This window comes from Quercus suber, unplaced genomic scaffold (assembly GCF_002906115.3).
Source record: "Quercus suber isolate HL8 unplaced genomic scaffold, Cork oak 2.0 scaffold_138, whole genome shotgun sequence".
In the NCBI taxonomy this organism is placed as follows: domain Eukaryota; kingdom Viridiplantae; phylum Streptophyta; class Magnoliopsida; order Fagales; family Fagaceae; genus Quercus; species Quercus suber.
The window spans coordinates 226,450-244,970 of NW_027069600.1; the positions used below are offsets into that span (position 1 = coordinate 226,450).

At 37.2% G+C, this 18,521-nt stretch overlaps 1 pseudogene; it reads left to right on the forward strand.

Moving 5' to 3' along the window:
* The first annotated feature begins 12,101 nt into the window (after window positions 1-12,101).
* Window positions 12,102-13,171, forward strand: LOC136068864 (patatin-like protein 2; annotated as a pseudogene).
* Window positions 13,172-18,521: the final 5,350 nt, after the last annotated feature.

Genomic DNA, 18,521 nt, shown 5'->3' on the forward strand with positions numbered 1-18,521 from the left:
TGAAGTCGGCACCAATAAAAGAAAACACACGTTTTTTTAATAATCATCAAAACTGTCTTACAATAATCCCAAAAAGTGTTTAAATAGCTAACAACAATAAGGCATAAAGAAACCCTAAAGAAACCCTAATTATTAAATGTTTGGGCTTACTTAAACTCAAACCCAGTAACTGATAGGCTCCATCCATAAGGCCACAGGTTGGGCCGTCTTCTTCCTCCTGTACGTGCGTGTAATTAGGGGCTTGTACTTCGTGTCCGCACCAACTTCGCTCCACCACCACTGAGATTGCCCATCAACCGCCAAAACCCCCAGATCAGCACCTGGATGCCGCCGACACTCTTATCACCGTCGACCACCGCCGTTGAGGACATCAACCACCGCCGTGTCCTGTGCCGCTGCTAACCCCCCTATCTTCGCGCCGCCACAGTCGTCGGCCTTCTCGTTTTCTTCTTCTTTTCTTCTGGGCGAGAGCTTATTTCCTTCCTTCTTCTTCTCCATCGCTGAGCCGGTTATGATGCTTCAGTTTTGTGGTTTTCACTTTTTTTTTCTATTCTGTGAGCTCTTTTTTTTTAAGTTCTTTCTTTTGAATTTCCTTTAGTCCGTGTCTGTCATTCCGTGTATTTTATTACTTTTGCAACCAAAAAAAGGAATAAAAAAAAAAAAAAAATTGTTACTGTGATAGCCCACTGCATGTACTGGCCTTTTAAATTGCTCATCCATAGGTACATTTGTCCAAGTAAGATCCATTCACTTGAGGAGCCAAGCACGTGACTATCGAGTGCAGTTAGTTGGCCACTGACAAGGGTACAATTCTTACTCTCTTTTTGGTGGATTCAATTTTGTCTCATTAAAAAAATACTATCTTTATATTTTTTATGTGCATGTCCCACCATATCCCACTGGCTTACCCATTTTGTGCTTGAGTTCACTATTTTATTATTTGTGCTTTCTTTCAGTACCCATTCTAAAATTCAAAAAAAAAAATCTTTGAAATATCTGATTCTCTTTATTAATTGTGGAGCTTATTGGAAATTGACTATTATTTGGACTATCTTTCAATATTGTGAACACCTGTCACTACTTGACTGCAATTTACTCCTTTGATTCATTGATCTAATCTCTACATGCACTCTTGCTTGACCTTAATTTTACATTGAGAATTGGTTACTTGAGCTTTTGTGAATCTCAATTGCATTCATAAATGTAGTGTGCATGCATCTGCGTAATAGTCGCATCATGTCAAACTTTGAACATCAATCCACTTCCGAGTCTAGGCCCGCCTTAGAGCAAACCATAGATAGCCTAGCAAAAAGTGTCCATGATTTACTGGATAGGGTTGGGCAACTTGAGGCATCTCAACGAGAGACCATTAACCATGAAGGAGATAACATGCTTAGGCAACATAACTTCGATTACTATAATAGGGCTCCAAACTTTGAACATGATCACTATAATCACAATAGCCCTAGGGATTATGATGATAGGATGTTTAAGGACAAGATAGAAGCACCCACCTTTGATGGCTGCCTAGACCCCTGGGTTTTCACTGATTGGTTGCGTCAAATGGAGAAATTCTTTGACTATTACCATTGGGTTGAGAACAAGAAAGTGAGGTATGCCAGGATGAAATTAATTGGGAGAGCTGACCTTTTCTGGGAGGACTTTGAGGAAACCCTTAGGCAACGACGTGAGCCCCCCATTATTGATTGGCTTGAGATGAAGGATGCACTCTCGAGGAATTATCTTCCTCCAACTTATAGGAGCTCCCTCCTTGAGGAATGGGATCGCCTAAAGCAAGGCATTGCTCCTGTGGCTGAGTATATAAAGAAGTTCAAGAAGTTCAAGAGGCGAATTCAAATAGCCGAGGAAGAGGTTGTCACACTCAATAGGTTCAAGAAGGGTTTAAACGCTAACCTATTAGGCGAGATTATCATCCGAGGAGTCACTACCTTAAGAGAAGCTTATGAACTCGCTAGGAATTGTGAATTAGCCTCCAAATCTATCTTTTGGCATCGTTCTGAGCTCCGAAGTAGTCCCACCAACCCTCAACCTTTTGGTCGCAGATCTAGACTTGCCTTACCCCCTAAGGTCAACCCCAATAGCACCCCAATAGAAAAAGAGGACAAGGAAAAAGGTGTGGTCAATGAGCCTTCAAGATTAGGCTCTCGCCTCCAATGCTTCAAATGCAATGGGGTTGGGCACATCGCAGCTAGGTGTCCCTCTAGAGCCTTTGTCGTTCAGGAAGAAGATGAAAAGGTTGAAGATTTTGAGGAGCTAGTGTATGATCCTAATGTTGAAGAAACCCAAGATGTTGAGGCAGAATGGGAAGATGATCCTAACTATCTCGCATGCATTAGAGCCATTTCTCCCCAAGTTGATGACTTCAAGGACTTTGGTGTCCCTAGAGTGAATGTGGTAAGATGCGCTTTGACAGAGCAGAGAGACACTAATGATTGGCGAAGAAGTGCCATCTTCCAAACTTACACTAAGTGTGGAGACAAAACTTGCAAGGTTATTATAGATAGTGGGAGTTGCATTAATGCAGTATCCTCTACCGTTGTTTCCCACCTAGGCTTGAAATTAACCCCTCACCCTCACCCATATAAAGTTTCTTGGGTGGATACCTCCTCCATAGCCACAAAAGAAAAATGTGTTGTCTCACTTCAATTCCTTACCTACAAGGCTGAGATATGGTGTGATGTAATTCCTATGGATGTAAGGCATATTATCTTAGGTAGATCTTGGATTTATGATTTGAATGTCACCCTATATGGGCGATCCAATTCTTGCTCATTTATGTTTGAAGGTAAGAAGATTGTGCTCAATCCTTTGAAACCTAAGCCAATCGACGTGAGTAAGAAGAAAGAAGCACCAAAGGCGAAGGGCCTAAACATCATAAGCCCAAAGGCATTTGAAAGGGTAGCAATTCAAGAGTCTATTGTGTTTGTCTTAGTTGCCAGAGAAGTTCATGGAGAGACCCATGAGGAGCAACCTGAAGGAGTGAAGTTAGTGCTCCAGGAATTTAAGGATGTTTTCCTTGAGGAACTCCCCGATCATTTACCACCCATGCGTGACATACAACACGCTATAGATTTTGTGCCTGGAGCGACCTTACCCAATTTGCCTCACTATAGGATGAGCCCTGCAGAGCATGTCGAGTTGCAAAGGCAAGTAGAAGAACTTCTTAGGAAGGGTTTTGTTCATGAAAGCATGAGTCCTTGTGCAGTCCTTGCACTCTTGACTCCAAAGAAAGATGGAACTTGGAGGATGTGTGTTGATAGCCGAGCCATCAACAAGATCACTGTGAAATATCGTTTTCCTATCCCTCGGTTGGATGACATGTTGGATATGATGGCTGGAGCAACGATCTTCTCTAAGATAGACTTGAAGAGCGGTTATCATCAAATTAGGGTTCGTTTTGGCGATGAGTGGAAAACTGCTTTCAAGATGAAGGATGGTTTATATGAGTGGATGGTCATGCCTTTTGGATTGTCCAATGCTCCTAGTACCTTTATGAGAGTGATGACTCAAGTGCTCAAGCCTTTTATAGGGAAATTCTTGGTTGTGTACTTTGATGACATCTTTATCTATAGTAAATCTAGGGAGCAACACTTAGACCACCTAACTCAAGTTTGTACTACCCTTAGGAAGGAGAGTTTATATGGCAACCTCAAGAAGTGCTCTTTCTTCACCGATAAAGTCGTCTTCTTAGGTTTCATAGTATCCTCTAAGAGAGTTTCTGCTGACCCCCAAAAGGTTCAAGCAATTGTGGAGTGGCCCGAGCCCAAGAATATCCATGAAATTCGAAGTTTTCATGGGCTCGCTTCCTTTTACCACCAATTCATCAAAGGGTTTAGTACCATCATATCCCCCATCATTGACTACATGAAGCAAGGGGAGTTTGTTTGGACTAAAGCTGCTACTAAGGCTTTCCATGAGGTAAAGCAAAAGATGACTGAGGCACTTGTCATGCGTCTCCCTGATTTTACCAAGCTTTTTGAAATGGAATGTGATGCCTCAGGTATTGGTATAAGAGGAGTACTTAGTCAAGAGCACCACCCGATTGCTTATTTCAGTAAGAAATTGAATGACGCTAAGCAAAAGTACTCCACATATGACAAAGAGTTTTATGCCATTATTGGAGCTCTTTGGCATTGGCGCCATTACCTGTTATCTCGAGAGTTTGTTATCTACTCTGATCATGAGGCTTTGCGCTATCTTCATTCCCAAAAGAAGCTGAATTTTAGGCATGGTAGTTGGGTAGAATTTCTACAACGCTACTACTTTGTGGTGAAACATAGGGCGGGAGTTGAGAATAAGGCTGCTAATGCACTAAGTCGAAATGTGTCTTTGCTATCCATCATGAGTGTTAAGGTTACTGAGTTTGAACGACTTAAGGATGAATATGAGTCATGCCCAGATTTTGGGGAGCTCTACATTAGCCTAAGTAATGCCCCACGGCCAATCCTGGATGATTATACAATTCGAGATGGTTACTTGTTCAAAGCCAACCAATTATGTATCCCTCGGTCTTCAGTACGAGATTTCCTAGTTTGGGAGATACCTGCGAGAGGCCTTGCAGGTCACTTTGGCCGAGACAAAACAATTGAGGAAGTGGAACGTCAATTCTATTGGTCTGGTCTTAAGAGGGGCGTTGCCAAGATAGTTGGTCAGTGTCGTACTTGTCAACTGGCTAAACATCGCAAGCAAAACACTAGCCTGTACACGCCTCTGCCTGTGCCAGACCGCCCGTGGCAGGATGTGAGTATAGACTTTGTGTTAGGTTTGCCCCGCACCTTTAGGAAGCATGATTCCATTCTAGTATTTGTTGATCGCTTCTCTAAGATGGCTCATTTCCTACCCTGTTCGAAGACCTCTGATGCTTCTAAGATCGCAAAGCTCTACTTTGATGAGATTGTCAAACTGTGTGGTCTTCCCAAAACCATAGTGTCTGATAGGGATGTTCGCTTCATGAGTTATTTTTGGAAGACCTTGTGGCATTTAGTGGGCACCAAATTGAAATTTTCCACAGCATTTCATCCTCAAACTAATTGTCAAACTGAGGTGGTTAATCGTAGTCTAGGCAATCTCCAGCGATGTCTAGTGGGTAAAGCCAATAGGAATTGGGATTCAATTATTCCTGTAGCCCAACTTGCATATAATAGCTCTGTCAATAGGTCTATAGGCGCTAGTCCTTTTGAGGGTGTGCACGGATATACACCTAGGAAGCCCTTAGATCTTTTGCCTATGTCCCCACATGTTAGGGTGTCTGAGTCTGCTGAGGCATTTGCACGACATATTCATGATTTGCATAATGAGATTCGCAAAAAAATTCAGGCAAGTAATTCTCAATATAAAATTCATGCTGACACTCATTGATGCCATGCAGAGTTTCAGGTAGGGGATTATGTCATGATTCGAATTCGACCTGAACGGTTTCCCTCTAGGACCGTTAAAAAATTGTAGGCTCGTAGTGCCAGACCATTCAAGGTATTGAAACGAATGGGCCCAAATGCATATGTCATTGACCTTCCTCATGATTATGGTATTAGCTTCTCCTTTAATATTGAGGATCTAGTTGCTTATAAAAGCCCTACAGCTATTCCTGATACCCCTTTTGATGAGTCTTTGCCTAATCCTATTGATGCCCCTATTCCCACCCCTTTATCCTTAAATATATTTTATGCACATAAAGAATCTATTGATGCTATTTTAGATGAGCAGATTGTTTCTACCAGGGATGGAGGAGTTCACCATTTCCTAGTCTGGTGGCGAGGGTGACCAGATTCTGTTTGCACTTGGATTACTCGAGATGAGCTAGCGACTAGATCCTGACTTGCTGGAGTATTATCAGAGCTCTTCAGATTTCCATTCGACGGGGTCGAGTTCTTCTCACCCGGGGGGAGTTGGTGCGGACACGAGGTACAAGCCCCCAATTACACGCACGTATAGAAGAAAGAAGACGACCCAACCTGTGGCCTTATGGATGGAGCCTATCAGTTACTGGGCTTGAGTTTAAGCAAGCACAGACATTTAATAATTAGGGTTTCTTTATGCCTTATTGTTGTTAGCTATTTAAACACTTTTTGGGATTATTGTAAGACAGTTTTGATGATTATTAAAAAAACGTGTATTTTCTTTTATTAGTTCCAACTCCAGTTTTGCTTGGTGCTGACTCCAAGCAACCCTTAGGTGCTGACTCCTAGGATTTATCTTCTTATTCTATTGTTTCGATTGTTTGTGTGGTTGTCCTACGTCAGTCCCTTGTGACTTACTTTTAAAGGTTAATTGCCATTTCATTATTGGCTTAGAGCAACCCCATCAAATCATCTAAAGTCTTCTAAAATAAAATTAAAAATTAAAAAAAAAAAGTATAAATTTTACACATTTTGAGCAAAAAAGCACCCACATCAGTGGGTGTAAAAATGTGTAAAACTGTGTATATATTTCCATGAGCTACAGTACCCGTGTATATTTACACGGATACTGTAACTCGTTTATACATTAAAATACACCAACGCCTCAAGTCTCAGCTTCTCTCTCCCTGTTTCAATCCTGAGATCTTCCTCTCATCTTCTCTATTTGTCTGCTTCTCATTGGCTTTTGCTCATTCTCATCACCATGGGAAATAATAATGTGACTGGTTTGGGGGTTTTGTAAGGTTGATCAATTGACAGACTCATCTTCTCTTTTATCAAACTTTGGGGCTAATTTCTCTAAAATGATATGGGTTTTTCTCATTGAGATTTTAGGGTTTTTTTGCTTTTTGGTTTCAAGCAAGATTCTTAGGAGTTTCTCTAAACTATTTTTTTTAGGGTTTCTTGTTTCAAATTTTTTCTGGTTTGGGGTTTTTTTTTTAGGGATTCTTCAAAGCACACCCGAAGTTTATTTTTGGAATTTATTAGTATTTCAGATTTTGTATGTATTTATATTTGATTATTTTAGAGTTCAGGTAAGGATTAAATTTTATTTCTTTTGATAGGGATTAGTTTCACCGTGTGTAGGGAGTGTTTGAAGAATTTGGAGTTTTTTAAACTTATATTAAATTTCTATTTCTCCCCTGTTTTCTGACTGATTGAACAAGGTATATACTTAGTTATAAACTACTTAGTTATATACTTAGTTTTCGGACTGTTTTCCTTGTGCTGATTTGGTAGAGTCTGTTATTTCTTAGTTATAAACTACTTCGACCTAATGTTAAAAGTTTTACATTGATTTTGGATGTTTCTTTGGGATATACTTGAGAAACATATACTGTTTGTTGGCCATGAAAAAACTGCCTAGAATGTCTCTACCTGTGGAGTAATTTTAATCTAGGACTAATCTTTAATTTTTTTTTTTTTTTTTTTTATTCTAGCACTAATCTTATAAGTTGCAAGTAGTATAGCTAACTACTTGTCTTTCTGTCTCTCTTTTGCAAGCCAAATTTGATAAAATCATAGTCTTTTTTTAGTTCTTCGTTTGAGAATAATTTGTGGGAAATCGGTTTAAATTTTGGTTTATTTTTGAATTATGTTGAATACTTATTATTTCTGAGGTTGAATTCCATGTGGGTTTTATCTTAAAGCTAAAGGATTGTGCTTGTAATTGTCTTTTTTTATTTTCTTTTTTGTGTTTTGTTGGTGGGGTTGAAAGTGAGGGTTTTGATTTTTATTTTTATTTCAGTTGCTTTGAGGTTTGATTTTCTTGTGTCTGTACATGAATTGGTCAATGAATTAGCTCATAAGGGTGCTTGGTTGTGATTGTAGAATTTGATTAACTCTATGTAGTTAAATGAATTTTGGTTGTTATATTGAATGTGAGTTTCCTTGATTCTATGTTAATATAAGTACAAATGCATATGGGTTTTACTTGAGAGTTGAGAGTTCTGTTGATAATGTTAGTGTTTTAGACATGGATGGATCATGTGTCAATGGGGATGGTTGGTGTTCTTTGATCAAAGTCTTGTGTTCATCTTCTTAGTTCATGAGGTTTCTTTTAGCTTCTGAAGGATGGAGAAGCTCTATTATAGATCCCATACTGTTTACCTTTGTGTTTTCAGCAAGTTATACTCTTTAAATCTATGTTAAACAATGCCTTTTCTTTTTGTTTTCAATTTTGTTGCTTATTAGTGCTGCTTCTAAATTACTTTGGTGTTTGTTAGGTAATGGACTCACAAAATCAAAATCCCTTCTTCCTTAACATTTTACAAGACAATGAATAAGGTTTTGAGTCTTTTGACAGTAGTATTTTGATGTCCACTCCGCATTCAGACATGAATGTCCATCAATCTCCACCCCAAGTTGAAATGGGACAATCTATACCCCCCATTGCCAAAAAAAAAAAAAAAAAATCAACTACTAAGAGTGGTCAATGAGGAATCAACTTCACCATAGATGAAGATATTATGCTAGTGTCGGCATGGCTCAATGTTAGCTTAGATGTCGTGACATCGACGAACCAAAAACACACAACATTTTGGGATAGAATTTGGTCTACCTTCCACAATGACAAGAAATTTAACCGCACCAAGGATTCTTTAAATAGTCAGTAGTCAACAATTCAAAGGGAGGCCAACAAGTTTTGTGAATGCTTGGCCCAAACTGAGAACCGGAATGAAAGTGGTAAAACTAAGCATGACAAGACATTTTGACTCAACATCTAATATATATTGTACATTAATACACTTTTAGTTTTATGCTTCTCATTATTTACTTTTGTAGATTGAAGATGCAAAAGCTATGTATCAAAGTAATTGTAAAAATGCATTTCAATTGAAACATTGTTGTAGAACTTTGCGTAATGAAGCTAAGTGGTTGATTTTAAGAGAGAATTTGAAGGCCTGCACAAGACAACTAGCCATACAATCTTGTCATACTTTTGCAAGCTGAATAAATCTAGATGAAGATAATGATGAGATGAACACCGGCGAAACCTTAGAGAGACCCATAGGCAAGAAGGCCGAAAATGAGGAATTAAAGAAAATAAAGAATTGTGATGATGTGGTCCCAATACTTTCCTCCTAATTGGACGAAATCAAGGAAGAAAAGAGGAGAATGCATGAGGAGAAAAAGGAAAGTATGCATATTGCGTTATAAGAACGAAGAGAGTTAATGCGCATTGCATCCGAAGAACGAAGAGAGTTGATTCGTATCAAGGAAGAGAAGAGTGAAGAGTTGATTCATATCAAGGAAGAGAAGAATGAAGTAGAAAAGAGGAAAATGGAAGATAAAATTATGATGAAAGATACAAGAACCATGGATCCTGAGCAAAAAGAATATATTAGTCTACGTCGTTTGGAAATCTTGGAGAGATTAAAGTCTAAATTTCCATCATAATTTGAATATTATTATTGACAATATCTAATCAAGTAATTTTTTGTATAGTGCAAAGATACTAGCACATGGTTGACATAGATGATTTGATGTTAGACATCTCTTTTGTAATATTTACTTATGCAGAGAACATGATTATTCAATCTCTAATCATGTTAGATATATTTTTGTAGTCTTCACTTGTGCAAGGAAATAGATGCAATGTTGTAAATTTTGTATTGTGCATGGACAATAGCACTTGATTTGTGATTCTGTTCTTGTCATTCTGTTTTTGGTGAAGCAATGTCTCTATTGAAGGTGGTTGTACTTGCTGATTTTATTGGTTGTATATGCTATTTGAATGTAAATAGCACTTTCTCAACAGAAACTGCTATTTCTGCATAACGTTATTTTTCTACACTTTTTCAACAGGTGGTTGTACTTACATAGTGTTATTTTTCTACATAATTATTTGTTTCTGTAGAAACTGTTTTGTTTTTTTGCATATTTCTTGCTTCTTGCTTCTACATATATTGATTTACTAAGCAAATAAGCTTTGTTAAATAGCTGCAGTTGTGTTAAAAATGACCAATGATCAGGATAGTATCTAGTGTAAGTTTACAACTAAACTTGAGTTGATAAACTTACTTAAGGGTATGTCAACTTAAAGTTAAAAAATATGACATTTAGGTTTGAATTTACTATTGGGTTTAAAGTTAAAAAAATATGAAATTTAAGTTTGAATTTACCATTGGGTTTAAAGTTTTTTAAAAAAATGACATTTAGGTTTGAATTTACTATTGGGTTTAAAGTTAAAAAAATATGACCTTTAGATTTGAATTTACCATTGGGTTTAAAGTTAAAAAAATATAACCTTTAGGTTTGAATTTACCATTGGGTTTAAAGTTAGGTTTGAATTACCGTTTGAATTTCAAAATTATGGCAGGTGGATATAACAATAAAAATTATGACAGTTGGGTCAAAAAAAAAAAATATGACCATTGGTTGGAGACATTGATTCGGTCACCGATTCTAGCAATACAGTGGTTGGAGACATCGATTCGACGACAGTCCTCGGAGTCACTATTACAACAATCAGCCCATTGGTGATGGTAGTACAATGGTCCAAGACACCAATCCATTGGGTGGTCACCAAAGCCACTATTTGGTAGTTTGGGCATCGACGGCGTTCGTCGAAGCCACTATTTTAATAATCCACCCACCGGTGGGTCACTATTCGGCGGTACGGTGGGCAACGAGACCAGTCCGACGGAGTTCACTGGAGCCACTATTTTGGCGGTTCAGCCATCGGACCTCCACCACAAGTGGCTCCATTGGCGAAGCCACCGGTGTTGGTAGTTTACTTAAAATATAAGTTTCAATTAAAAAAGTATGACCATTAGGGAAAATAATAAAAAAAAAATTGATAAAGAATGAATATTTTATTGAAAAGTCTTGAAAAATAGATAAACTGATGTAGGTGTTTTGTAAAAGTGATAGTGTAAAATAGAAAAAATAGTTTTTTGTGTAAAATAGACGAAATCTTTTCCACGAGCTGATGTGGTTGCTCTTAGTGATTTGGTTCATTTATACTTGTCCTCTTTCAAACAGCCAAGAAAGGGGTGCTTTGAAATACAAGAAAAAGGTGGCGAGACATTCATTAGACTTCTGGTAAACAGTACAAATTTATTTGTGTGTGTGTTTTTTTTTTCCATTGTGTTTACCTTTAGATGCATTATGCATGTCAAATCTGGTTTTCCCCAGTATGTTCTTATGATGGCTATTGATGTAATTAACTTGAATTTTCTGCCCCTTGGAGTTTTTTTTTTTTTTTTTTTTTTTTTTTTTTTTTTTTTTTTATGCCCCTTGGAGTTTTTTTTTTTTTTTTTTTTTTTTTTTTTGAGAAACAAACACACACACCCACACAAGGGAGAGGGAAGGGGGATCTAACACAAAAGTTATACCACATACCATTGATTGCAATAATGAATTACAGTTTTGTTGGGCAGTTTTGTTGTTGAAAAGGCTGCTAGGAATTGTCTCATAAGAATATTAGGTATGTGATTGGGCAAGGGGGGAAAAAAAAACCTATAGCTGCATTTTTAAAAACATAGCTATAGGTCAAAGCCTACAGCCGTGTTCCCATAAGCAAAGCTATAGGCCTACAAAGCTATTATCGCACAGTATTTACAAATGTAGCTATAAAAAACGCAGCTATAGACTATAGCTGCGTTTTTAGGGTCTATAGTTGCGTTTTATAAACGCAACTATAGGCCTCATTTTTTGTAGTATATACTATGATTTTCCCTTTAAAAAATTGTGTTGCATGGATTTTGAAACCTTATTATTAAATATTGTTCACTAGTCGTCTAGTCTATTAATTTGAAGTGCATGAAAGAGTCTGAGGAGCTTCTCTTGAAATAAAAAACTATGGTGAACAAACCTAATGATTTGTTTTATAAGTGAATATAAAGAGAATGATTTGGACTTTATTATTAGTTTCAATGGCTTGAATATAGAGTATGAAATTCTTATATAATTTTTTTTTTATTGTTGAAATTTATGAAGAGAATTTCCTTTTGTTAATACGTGCATTTGAGGTGAATATATAAAGATTTCATTTCAAATCCATATTATCACGTGTGCTCAAGCAAAATTTTCAAAGCTCACATCATCATGTGTTGTTAAATTTATATTAAGCAATTTATGATTACAATTGTTTTTTAGATCCCTTAAATGTAAATCCTCAAATTGAAACGCAACCTAAGAGAAAATTCTAACTTCATGCAAGTGTAAAATTTCCCTTGTTTGGATGCTCGATTGTCCAACATATGCATCAGTACTTCAGCAGCTCCAACTTATCTTCCTGCCTACCAATTCAAGAACCAAGATAATGAAGGGAATGTTCGAAAATTCAATCTTATAGATGGTGGTGTTGCTGCAAAAAATCCGGTATATAATTATTTAGAGAGAAAGTTAATTTTAAATTGCATATTTGATGCTCAACTTTTGACATTTATCTATTGAATTGAATTCGCGAAATTGAGTACATTGATAATGTGGAGTTTATGATATGGCATGAATTATGTTTGCCATATTGCATTTTTCATCAACCAAATGATGATTAAAATAATAAAAAATTGAAATATTGAAAGTAGAGGGATTAAAATGAAACATTTTAAAGCATATAGATGATTTTGTTAAGAAAAGATCAAAAGTTGAGAACAAAATATGCAATTTATTCTGAAGTTAAAAGTTTCAACACAAGAAAGCCTAATCTTTACAGTGTTTTTCTTTTCTTTTTGGCACCATGGTCTAGACATTAGTAGCCATAAACCAAGTGAATAAACAGGTCTTCAAAGAAAATCCTGATTTCTTCCCAATCAAACCCATGGACTATGGCCGCTTTCTAGTAATTTCAGTAGGCACCGGCTCACCAAAGACAGCAGAAAAATACAATGCCAAAAAGGCAGCCAGGTGGGCCACTCTGGGTTGGTAACATCATGGTGGTTCTGTTCCACTAGTGGATGTGTTTACTCAAGCAAGTGCAGATATGGTTGATGTCCATATTGCTGTGCTGTTCCAAGCTCTTCGTTCAGAAAATAATTACCTTCGAATTCAAGTAAGAAAAATTCTGGTTTCTCTCTAGGTTTTTATGTTGAATTCATATAAAGTTATTTAGTATTGACTAGTCTTTTGAAATATGACATTAGGATGACACCTTGACCGGGACAGATGCTTCAGTTGACGTGTCTACAAAACAAAACTTGGAAAGACTTCAATATGTAGGAGAAAGAATATTGAAGAAACCAGTATCACGGGTGAATTTAGGGACTAAAAGTGTATTTTTGCCTCTCTTTTTTTGGTTAAATGTGTAATAAGGCAAGCTATATGATTTTGAAGAAGAGCACTACTTCAGAATCTTAATCAAGTCCAAAAACAAAAACATAAAAAAATATAATCAATGAAACCGAAATTAATTGTGAACCTGCAAATGCATTGTGACTCGGGAGCAAGATCTAGATTTTAGATAGTTTCGATTAATTTAATCCAATCTCACACCCTAATTGAAATTAAGAATATATTGGAAAATAAGTTGTACCAAACTAACACTAAATTAACATTTTAGATTTGGAATTACTATGAATTAGATCTTATTTAATAAATTTAATGTGTATAAATACTTTTAAAAAATGACTATAATTTAAAATTTAACCAAAATTTGGTAAACTATATGAATATTTTGAAACTTATTATTGTGACGAGAATAGGAATTTCGATCAAATGTTTAAAAATATCAAAAAGAGTAGAATCTTAATATACTTAGTGTGCGTTTGGAAAGTGCGTTTTGCGCTTCCCACGTCCACGTTTTGTGCTTTCATTTTTCTTTTCTTTTTTCTCAAAAGCCATGATCGTTGACTTTGGGGTGTGAACAGTGCTCCTATAGTAACTTTTGTAGCAAATGTTCAGCCACTTTTCAGTAATTTTTCAGCAACTTTTCAGTCATGGGACCCACAAACTTCACTTTTTAACAAATTTTTTATTAAAAATGAGTCCCACAATACTATTAACACTTTTAAAAATTATTTTGCTACAGTATTTTTCAGTTTTCAATTTTTAGTTGTATCCAAACAGATCCTTAGTAATATACAACCATACCTATAAGATGGTAGATTTTGATAAGATAAGTATGAGTTGCTCAAAACGAACACTAAGGCTGTGTTTGTTTTGGCTTCAAATTACTTTCGGAAATGCTTTTCCGTAAAACTTGAGTGTTTCGTTGAACCAGTAAATTCAATCAACTGAAATGGTTTTCCCCTTTGACCATAAAATAACCCAAAACACCCAGAAATGATTTTCCGTTTATATTTTCACTTCAAACCATTTCCACTCTCCTCAGAATATTTCTCTCCTTACTCTCTCTCATCACTCACGCCAAGCCCAAGCCGAAGGACAGAGAGAGCTATCATCGGTGAAGCCCAGATCCAATCCCAAACGTGCCGACGAGAGTGAGCTAGATCGAACCAAACCCCAGACATGCCGGCTAGTGAGATCGCGCCTTCGAGATCACGCTTGTGAGATTGCGCCGTCCTCCTCTAGGTCAAATCATCGCCTTTAAGATCGTCCCGTCAAGATCGCGCCTTTGATTTTTGAACTGGGTCTGATCGTCGCCGCCACCCTCTAGATCGCGTCATCCTCCTCTGGGTCAAATCATCTCCTCTTGATCGCGTCGCCGCCTCCCTCTCGATCTCATCGTCTGCCATTCACCGATCTACTTTCTGTCTTTGATCTCTGATTTTTTATTTTTTTGTTGTTGTTGTGGTGGTGTGGGTGGTGGTGATTTGGTGGTTTTTGTGTTGTGTGGTGGTGGATTTTCTGTGGGTGCTAATGTGTGGGTGGTGGTGGATTTTGTGATATAAAATTTGTTTGGAAGATGAGAAAATGGCTAAGAAAATGTGAAAAATTAGTAGGAAAATAGTATTTTTAGAATATTACCAAACACCAAAATTGATTTTCTGTAAAATGAATTCCGAGACAGCCAAACAATCTGAATACATTTTCCTTTCCTGAAAATAGCATTTCCGAAAAATATTTATTTTTCGGAAAATATTTTACATAAACCAAACACAGCCTAAATGACCTAAGAAATGTGACCCAATGCACATCATTATGAATTGTATCTTTCAAAAACCGGTGTGATCTAATGACTGAACTTTCTACATTCCAATCATCATAGGTTGCCACTACTTGTGGAAAAAATCCAGATTTCAACTAGTGATTAAAATGTTTGCCAATTATTGAGCGCAACAACTAGAGATTTGCCCTAGAGTGTGCACATGGACACTTACGCACTACAACTTGAGATTGAAAATCAAAAGAACAATATTAGAGATGTGCCTAACTTTTTTACATGGGCTGTGTTTGTTTTGACTTCAAACTACTTCCGAAAAACCATTTCCGTAAAATTTGGGTGTTTGGCTGATTAGGAAAATTCGGTCAACTGAAAATAATTTCAGCTTTGACCGTAAAATACCCCTCCCTAAGCGGAAATCCATTTCACCTTTTATTTTCCCTTAAACCAATTTCCAGAAAAGAGAGCTCTCTCACATAGCAACTCTCCAAGCTCTCTCACACAGCTCCAAGCTCTCTCACACAGCAACTCTCTCTCACACAGCAACACAGCAACTCTCCAAGCTCTCTCACACAGCTCACACAGCAACTCTCCAAGCTCTCTCACACACACTCACACGCACTCAGCAGCAAGTCTCTAAGCTCCAAGCTCCAAGCTCCGACCACACACCGACGAGCAAGCTCCGATCCACACATCGACGACCTCCAAGCTCCAAGCTCTGATCCACAGACCGACGACCTCCAAGCTCGAAGCTCCGATCCACACACCGACAAGCAAGCTCCGATCCACACACCGACGAGCTCCAAGCTCTAAGCTCCGATCCCCACACCGACGAGCAAGCTTCGATCCACACATCGACGAGCTCCAACCTCCAAGCTCCGATCCACACACCGAGCTCCAAGCTCCGATCCACACACCGAGCTCCACCATCTCCCTCACGCAGCCGATCCTCTCCACGCACAGTGAGTTTCCCTTTTCCATTTCTCAGTCCGATCCCCTCATTTCTCAGTCCAATCCACCCTCATTTCTCAGTCCAATCCACCCTCTCATCACTTCATTTCTCAACCCGATCCACACACCAAAAATACAAAAAACTGAAAATCATCAGTCCCTCATAAACAACCCAACCTTTATTATTATTATTATTATTATTATTATTTTTTTAGGCTATGACTAAAATTTCCTCAGTTTTATTTGGTTGATGATGAGTATTGGGTGTAGCTGATGTTGAGTGGGTTGCATAAATTTGATGTGGATACTGTGGGTTTGGGTATAAATTTGATGTAAAAATAGTTGCTGTGGTGGGAGTTGGTTATTGGGCACAAATTTGATGTGGCTATTGTTGTTCTGTGAGTTGTGAAATTTGATGCGGCTATTGTTGTTCTGTGTTTTTTCTTTTTTTGGGAAACCCTTTGTTCAGTGTTTTCTATAATAACAATGCAATGTGATTTGTTCATAGGTGTAAATATTGATTGTGATGGTATTATATTGTGTACGTTATTGATGATACAATTATACAGAAATATATGTGCATAAAAATTTTGGTACTCGTTATCAATGTGGTTTGGATATTTTTTGTTTGTGGCTGTTTTTATTTACTGTGTAATCAATAGCATGCTTGTTTACATACCTCTTAGACCACAGTGTTTGTGATTTTTTAGATGAAGAAAAAAACCAAAGCCGCAATTCTTGCCTCAGTTGCATCTGTCTTTCTTGTGGGTGTTGCATTGTTAAGGAAATTGCAGCGTAGATGTAAACAACTGCCTAGGGCGCCTTTTGTTAATCATGCAGCCGAGAGAGAGGAATACATAAATAGTGTTCTGCATGGAAGTGAGAAATATTGTGTGAATCAAATTAGGATGAAGCCTATAGCTTTTCACCGCTTATGTCACATCCTCACTGAGGGGGAGCATGTACACCCGACTATTCACATGCCTGTTACGGACAGGGCCGGCTCAACAATTTTGAGGGCCTTAAGCGAAAATTTTAAGTGGATTCTTTTTTTAACTTTAAAGTCTAAATTTGTACAAATTAAAATTAATTTATTACATGGTTTAATAAATTAGTATCACTAAAATACAAATGAGTTGATATAATATACATCAAATAATTAATTGGTGTGATAATTTATAATAAATAATAAATTTACATTATAAAAAAAATGTGATAACTTATTAATTAATGGGGGGTTGTGTGGGGGCCAGCTTAGCTTAGGCCTTGTGATGTGTTGGGGCTTGTGGACAAGACTGCACAATGTTATTTGCACTGTGTAGTCTTATCCTATCAAGTTGTATGCACTGTTATGGTGCAGTATTCTGCATTTTAAGATACAATGTGGTTTTTTTAATGCATTTTATTGACCAATAAAAGTACCTAAAAAATATATATTTTTTGTAATTAAAATATATATATAAATATATTTTAAATATATATATAATTTTTTTTTTTTTTTACTAGTAGGGGCTTTTTTTATTTGGGGGCCTTAGGCAATTGCATCAATTGCTTATATGGTTCAGCCGGCCCTGGTTACGGAGCAAGTGTTTATTTTCTTACACATTATTGGTCATAATGTGAGGTTTCGTGTAATGGGTAGTCGAATTTATAAATCAACTGAGACTGTTCATAGATACTTTAAGGTCGTCCTTAGGGGGGTCCTGAAATTATATAAAACTCTAATAAGACTACGTAACGAAGATACACCCCAAGAGATAAGGAATAGCAGAAGGTTCTACCCATATTTTAAGGTAAATATTGCGACTTGTGTATTTTTGTAAATTATGAAGATTTGTGTAATTTTAAACCATTATGTCTGTCAAAAATTAGGATTGTGTTGGAGCAATAGATGGTACACATGTTCGTGCATCTGTGCCACTTGAAATACAAGGAAGATTTCGTGGTCGCAAAGATGGAACCACACAAAATGTGTTAGCTGCCATTAGTTTTGACTTAAAGTTTACTTATGTATTGGCTGGATGGGAAGGCAGTGCACATGATTCACGTGTGTTAAATGATGCATTTGCTAGGCCAAGGGGATTTTCAATTCCCAACGGTATTATACGTTTACTTCACCTTTTGTTTATTAGTTTAATAAATATTGTGCGTTTTCTTAAGCATAGTAGTGATTTGGTTTTATTTTTTTAATATATGTAGGTAAATATATCTTGGTGATGCTAGGTATGGTAATAAAAATGGGATATTGTCACCTTATCGAAGTGTGCAATATCACTTAAAAGAGTTTAGTGATCATCCTCCTGAGAATGAGAAAAAATTGTTCAACCTGCGACACTCTTCATTGAGAACTACCATTGAGCGAGGGTTTGGAGTGTTGAAGAAACGTTTTCGAGTGTTGGATGCAGAACCTTTTTGGTCTTTTGAAACCCAAGTGAAAGTAGTGTTAGCATGTTGTGTGGTTCATAATCACATTATGGGGGTTGAACCACATGACCATATTATGGAAGCTGCAATGAACGAAGTAGAGTCTAGTAACCCCCAACAAGAAACACAATCACGTCGAGAGTCCATTGAAGACAGTAAATTGTGGAATGCTAAGAGAGATGAGATATATCAAGCTATGTGGTCTGATTATATCAGTGGAA